The sequence below is a fragment of the Myotis yumanensis genome, unplaced genomic scaffold (assembly GCF_028538775.1).
Source record: "Myotis yumanensis isolate MYYU_CA2020_CCGP unplaced genomic scaffold, mMyoYum1.0.hap1 SCAF_6, whole genome shotgun sequence".
In the NCBI taxonomy this organism is placed as follows: domain Eukaryota; kingdom Metazoa; phylum Chordata; class Mammalia; order Chiroptera; family Vespertilionidae; genus Myotis; species Myotis yumanensis.
Genome location: NW_027223757.1, coordinates 89,848,075 through 89,855,565, shown reverse-complemented (window position 1 = coordinate 89,855,565; position 7,491 = coordinate 89,848,075). Strand labels below are relative to the sequence as shown.

Here is a 7,491-nt window from a genome sequence, read left to right as displayed (position 1 = left end):
GCTCCGCTGGGCTTTGGTGTATTTATCTTCCTTCCCTTCCAGCTCCCAGACAGTCTCACAGGTAAACACTGGCAGCTCATAAATTGCAACCAAGAAAGCGACTGTATCAGATGATAGACTCGGTGAATGTCAGCCCAAGGAGCCAGGCCCAAGGTCATGGCCATCGCAGATGGGCTCTGGGAAGCCCGGACTGTTGCGTTTCCTTTTCCTTCCAGAGCTGGGGCCCTGCTTCCCTGGCTTCGGGGCGGGGTGGCTTCCCTTCTTCAGCTGGGGTTGGGAAGTAGTTTCGAGTCTATTTTATTGTGTCAGAAAACACGGGTAATGCTTTTATGTGTGTGCGTTTAAAAAAAAGTAGAAGTCATCTCTCTTGCTACCTCCTAAGCAGAAAGAAAACTAGTTTGAAATTTGGGAGCTAGAAGCTTGGGAAAACCTGTGGTATCCTTGGTTACCAGTGATGAGAATGAGGGACAATACAGGAAGCTGAAGAGTAGTCGTTAGAAGCAAGGAGCTATTAGTAGTATTGTGAACTGCATTGTGTCAGGCAGCGATTTGCTTCTGGGTGGAAAGGGATTTCTCCTTTACCGTTTTATGCCTACCTGGAGAATCGCTCTTTGTAGTTTTCATAAAGGATTGGAAGCTATTGACTGGACAATTTTTTAGGCTGGTAGGTTTTCTCCTTTGTTAAGTATACTGTGAATTGGGATACTGGAGTCCCTCCTCTTCAATTCCGCCTGTCTCGCCATTTGTACTGATTGATTACTGGTTTAGTCAAGGAAGAAGTAAATAAACATAGAAAACAATACTACAAAAATATCCATCATAACCACATTCTAAAAATTCTGGAGAAACAGGGAAGAGAAAAAGATTATTACCATCTTGATGTGATAATCTCCTATTTATCCTATACATCTATTTTGTTTATGTGATTGCATGGGCATATATAAATGTTGACTTATTCTTTTTTTAATTGATTTTAGAGAGAGGAAGGGAGAGAGAAAAAAAAAACACATCAATGTGAGAGAGAAACATTAATCAGTTGCCTCCTGTTGGGGATTGAACCCGAAACTTGGGTATGTGCCCTGACCGGGAATCGAACCTGCCACCTTTCAGTGTATGGGGCAATGCTCCAACCAACTGAGCCACATTGGCCAGGGCTACTTAATTCATTTTTTAAGTTCACGTATCATAATCACTTTTAAAAGAGTAGAGATACACTTTTTAATTTTTATAAGTTTATTTAAGCCAAACTGACAAATGCCAGGGAGCAAGATCGCAAATGCTCCCCAGATGCACACTTTTGAATGGGTGCTGTGGTCACGTGGTTTGAAATGGAAAGTATAAGAGACCCCAGAGTGAAAAGCCTGCCTGTCTGCCTCCGGGACCACTTCCCTGCACAGAGGCCGAGTTCCCACTTCCCCGCGTGTCCTCCAGAGATCGTCTCTCCATAGGCAGACACGCACGTGTGGCCTCTTCCTCTGCACAACTGATCGTAAGCTACACATTATTCTTACCTTGCTTTTGGCAATGACTGTCAGTACCTGAGGAACTTCCTCTGTCTTTGTTTCCGCTGCCAATCATCCCATTGTGTGTTTGCACCATCATTGTTTTTCCAGTCTGTTTGTGATCTAGGTTGCTTCAAACTCTCTTTTTTTCATACAGCTCCCAAGAAAGTTCTATTAAATAAATCTCAGAATATATCCTTTTAAGTAAAACAACAAAAATAACAACAAAAAATATACATAGAACCCATAAAGTAAAGAAGGAAAATCTGGAATCCCACATGCTGGGAGCTCTCTCTTAAAATCAATGCGCCTCCATCTGTTTCTTTGAAAAAAGATTCACAGATGTAACTTTCTATAAATGTTTGTTAGTAATAGTCTTGTAAGTCTGGTTCCATAATAGTCTATAATGTAACTACTTCCACTGAAGGTCCAACAGTCTGCATTGAAATAAGAATGAAATTGGTTAGGCTCCCAATTTTATAAAACCCATTGTCCCAGGTAAAATTGATCTGCTCCCCACCATCCAAGAAAAAGAGTGCAGCCGCCACTTTGTATGAATAGCCATTTACTTTTTGACAAGAGATGGGCTTGAGAAAATTAACTTTAAAATATGTTTCATTGCCCCTGAAATGATGTTGGGTGCTAGAAAACACAGCTGTGAACACACGAGCTCTGTATTTATAAGGTGGACTGGCTCTTGCGTAACAGTGTTTATTCTCTACATATTTACATACATATCCCACTTTGAGGTCCTCACACATGTCTCCTTGCCCCCCATGGTGATGGTGGCCACCCTCCAAGGTCCTGTGGTGACTGACACGAGCCTCAGGACACCCACACTGAGGACCAGTGCATCCACTCCTCACAGGACAGTCTGCAATCAGCACCCTCACACACACATCACTAGAGGGAAGATCTCAAAGAAGAAACACAGGACCTGGCCTGAAAGCTGTCAGCAGGCTGACCTCAGGCTGACCATCCTCTCCCTGGGCGCCTGGACACAGTGACTGGCAACCTCTCCCTTCGGAACACCACATTCCTCCCCAGTGAGCACACGGGTTACGAGTGAGCTCCTGCCCTGGCCAGTGTGGCTCGGTGGGTTGGGCATTGTCCCATGCGCCAAAGGCTTGCCGGTTCGATTCCCAGTCAGGGCCCATGCCCAGATTTCAGGCTCGATCTTGAATTCCAGCCCTGCCATTTGTAACTGTGTGACATTGGGCAAGTTACTCAACCTCTCTGAGTATCAGTTTCTTTACAACGTCTGAAATACTCTGGTGTGCTATTGTGAAAGCCCAAATAATTTTTCCAGATACCACACTGCTCACAAACCAAACCTGAGTGTTCTATTTTTAAAAGACTCAAACCAAAAATTAACTCAAACTTTTGCATTATTTCTCTGAGCTACAGTATGTTCTTTCCCTGGAGAGATTTCTGATATTAAACATCATCTACATTTTGCTTGCCTAGAAAAATACATGGTAACTTCTGCCTTGCAGCACCAAGCCACAGTATAGCTGAGCCCCACCACTGTGCAGAGGGCTCTAATTAGAGGCATGTTCTCTACCACGGGGCTCTGAGAAACTGGCTAAGGAGGGTTTGTTTCAGATTCTGCCTTTATTAAGCAGATGAATGCAGCCAGCACGCTCTGTGAAGCACTTGGCAGTGAGTGGCAGGTGTCCCATATCCATCTGATTACGTTAACCTAGAAAGGGCCCGCTCTGCCTCTAGGCGAGCTTCATCCCAGCAATCAGACTGCCAGGGCAGGGACTTTGCCCTTTGTGGATTGGGTAGCTGGATACTCATCCTCTGTTCTTCTGATTGGAAGCTGCTGTGTTTTTTTTATAGAAAGACCCAAATCCGCTCATTATCTCCAGCCCTTCTCTTTCACTACTTTTTCCTCCTGAACAATGATTCGGGCAGTCACCATAGCTGCAAGTGCCTGGGATGGCAGCTCTCTCCAACTGCCTGTTTGCTTTTGACAGCCTGGCTGGCGAGAACCTTCCCACTGCGTATCTAAGGATAACCTAGGCACTCGCTGGAACTCTAGGTTTAAGAGAAGGAACTTGCATTGTGGTCCTAACCTAAGAAGATGAGGAGAATCCTGGAATGACTGTCCCTTGCCCAGAAATGCAGGCTTGTTAACCTGTCTTGAGCAGCTTGCTGCTATTGGTTACAGTGGCCCAAGGGCTTGCTCTTCTGAACTCTAATTAGCTTCTTTCAAAGAAAGAAAACTTCCCATGTGGCCAACCCTTCCTGATTTTTCCATAAATGGGGATTGAAGCAATAGAAGTAGGGGCTCCTGGGGAGAAGATGGGTTCTGGTGTTGATGGAAAATAATGAGCTGCTTTGTGCTGCTGATTCTGCGGTTTATTTATTTTTATTTATTTACTTGGTTCTTCAGTTTGTTTTTTAAAATATAGTTTTATTGATTTCAGAGAGGAAGGGAGAGGGAGAGAGAAATAGAAACGTCAAGGATGAGAGAGAATCACTGGGCCTCCCGCACGCCCCTCCTCCCCCACTGGGGATCAAGCCCACAACCCAGGCATGTGCCCTGACTGGGAATCAAACCGTGATCTGGTTCATAGGCCAGCGCCCAACCATGGAGCATCACCAGCTGGGCAATCCTGCAGTTTAGAAGCGCATATGAATCCGAAGGGCTGGGCCTGTAGGTGCTCAATAAATACGCAGATGCTATAATTCCTTTGTCTGCAGCATCCCCAAACAGTACCCACGATGGGTTATCGGAGTTCATGAATCTCCAAGCAGTATAACCCAGATTCCCAATTCAGATCCAATTTCCAGACCCACTATCCCTGCTGTCTACTTCCCTTCAGTTCTGTGAATACTTTCATCTGCTGTGAATTTTTTGTCATATAGCAGCCAAGTTCTGAATTCTGGATGTTTCACATAAATTCAATTCAGCAATAGTTTCTGGATGCCCATTCTTCACTAGGCACTATTCTAGGTGTTTGGGGTATGGCACCGAACAAAACAAAAAAGATACTGTGAACCTCCTTTCCAGTAAGGGGTCAAAAGGTCAAAAGCTTCCCACAAAGGTTTTATTAGATTCTGTGGGAGTGGTTCACCAGTGTGTCCTCACATTCACAAACTCCAGGCCACACCAAGATATAGAGCCACATTTCACACCTCCAGGGCCTGTGGTACCGGAGCCTTCTGTTCCTACCTCCCCTTAGGATGTAGGGACCAGCTCTCTGGAGATCAACTCTCCTGGGCCTCCACCCAGCTCCCACCAGGGCCTTCAAGGCATCCCTGAGGCAGTTTGGGCCCTCAGCCTGGAGGATAGGCCCCGGAGATCCCCTCCTCACCACACAAGAACACTGTGAGTCCTGTGTATGCCGGCACCTAGACCACTGAGGGATCCGGCACCAGGAGCCCTAGACCACTGAGGGATCCGGCACCAGGAGCCCTAGACCACTGAGGGATCCGGCACCAGGAGCCCTAGACCACTGAGGGATCCGGCACCAGGAGCCCTAGACCACTGAGGGAGCCTCAGGTGACACGCCAGCCCAGGAGACAGTCACGTGTTTCTGAGGTGAATATTGACACCACACCTAACTTGGTGATGGGTGGGACTGGTCAGGTTTTAGGGACATTCTAAAGCAAATGGGCTTGTCACCTCTTCAACTCATTCTCTTCCTTTCACAAACTCAGGGTAAGCCTGGGACAGTGAATGTTCCTGAAGCTAAAAGAGGTGAGAGACAAGAGGGAATGGAAGGATCTCCCTGAAATATTAGGGAGGAGAGAGAGAAGTACTTCCTGAACCTCACCCTCTTGCAGGCGACCTGGCTCACAAGGAGCTCCCTCAGAACATACATACCACACATCTTGAAACCCAGGTCTTGGACAGAATGCACAGGTTTTCAGGCCTTCCCTCTTCTCAAAATCTTTCAATAGCTCTCTAAATAACCCCTGCTCATTGCTCTTTCCCTCTCTAATCCATTTTCCACACCTGATAATGTGATTTTCTGAAATATATGTTAGATTATGTCTCGGCCACCTATGTCTCTGCTTAAGCCAAATGATTTAAAATTTCTAAAACTTGCCCGGGTGGCATGGCTCAGGGGTTGAGTGTCGACTTATGAACCAGGAGGTCACTGTTCGATTCCTGGTCAGGGCATATGCCCAGGTTGTGGACTCGATCCCCAGTAGGGGCGAGCAGGAGGCAGCCAGTCAGTGATTCTCTCTCATCATTGATGTTTCTATCTCTCTCTCCCTCTCCTCTTCTCTCTGAAGTCAATAAAAATATATTTTAAAAAATTCTAAACCTCAGTTTTCTCATCTGTAAAATGGGGATAATAACACCTACCTCATGGAAGTTGTGAAGATTAAATGAAACTGTAGCATAGTGTCTGGCACATGGAAAGAGCTCACCAAATGATTGCTATTATTTTTTTTTATATTTTTATTGATTTTTTACAGAGAGAAAGGGAGAGAGATAGAGAGTCAGAAACATCGATGAGAGAGAAACATCGACCAGTTGCCTCCTGCACACCTCCCACTGGGGATGTGCCTGCAACCAAGGTACATGCCCTTGACCGGAATCGAACCTGGGACCTTTCAGTCCGAAGGCCGATGCTCTATCCACTGAGCCAAACCGGTCTTGGCAATGATTGCTATTATTAACGTTATTGATAGTTCAGAGAACTTAGATTGCCCACACTGCAAAATAACCCTGTAGTCTAGAGGTCATGAGCATTGGCTGGGGAGTCAGACAAACCTGAGTTTGAATTCCTGCTGTATGTTACCATCCATGTGAGCTTGGGCAAGTCAACTAATCTGTCTTCTAATTTCATTTCCAGAAAAAAAAGATAATAAAATCTTTCCTCCCAGGGTTTTTGTAGGATGAAATGAAATAATGTATGCACATCAGAATTAGGTTAGGCCAGTAATGGCGAACCTTTTGAGCTCGGCGTGTCAGCATTTTGAAAAACCCTAACTTAACTCTGGTGCCGTGTCACATATAGAAATTTTTTGATATTTGCAACCATAGTAAAACAAAAACTTATATTTTTGATATTTATTTTATATGTTTAAATGGCATTTAACAAAGGAAAATCAACCAAAAAAATGAGTTTGCGTGTCGCCTTTGACACGCGTGTCATAGGTTCGCCATCACTGCGTTAAGCTAATCCAGGGCCCTGAAAAAAGCCCTTCCCCTTTCAAGAAGCTGAATGGAGGCTCTATGGGTTCTTTCTTTCTCCTTTACCATCCTTAGTGGTTGCCTAATAATCCAAGTCAGCAACTATCTGGGAAATTCTAAAACTTCCCAGAAGCTCTGACAACTTCTACTTATACCTCAGGAGCCAGAACATAGTATATGGTAACACCTAGCAAGGGAGGCTGGGATTACAGGTTTTCACTTGACAAATTGCCCTCCAGAATGAAATCGGGTTCATCAAGTAAATGAGGCTTCTGCCAAAAGCCACATGAGTGAGATTGGAAGTGGGTCTTCCAGCTCAGTCAAGCCTTTAGATCAGCGGTTCTCAACCTGTGGGTCAAGACCCCTTTGGGCGTCGAACGACCCTTTCACAGGGGTCGCCTAAGACCATCGGAAAACACATATATAATTACATATTGTTTTTGTGATTAATCACCATGCTTTAATTATGTTCAATTTGTAACAATGAAATTGGGGGTCACCACAACACGAGGAACTGTATTAAAGGGTTGCGGCATTAGGAAGGTTGAGAACCACTGCTTTAGATGATTGTAGTCCTGGCCAACAGCTTGACTGCAACCTCATGAGAGACCTTGAGTCAGTACCATTGAGGTAAGCTGCTTCCAGATTCCTGACCCTCAGAAACTGAGATAATAAGGGTTGTTTTAAGCTACTAAATTTTGGGGCAATTTGTTATGCAGCAATAGATAATACTGTGGGCAGCCAATAGAAACCATAGCTATTTTCATATCACATTAAAGTTGCTGTAGATATTTCAAAATATTATTCCTACTCATAATTACTTCAGAA

At 44.8% G+C, this 7,491-nt stretch overlaps 1 pseudogene; it reads right to left on the bottom strand.

The window, feature by feature from the left end:
* Positions 1 to 1,838: 1,838 nt before the first annotated feature.
* On the bottom strand, positions 1,839 to 2,481 carry LOC139012934 (TM2 domain-containing protein 1 pseudogene; annotated as a pseudogene).
* Between the last annotated feature and the right edge of the window lie 5,010 nt (positions 2,482 to 7,491).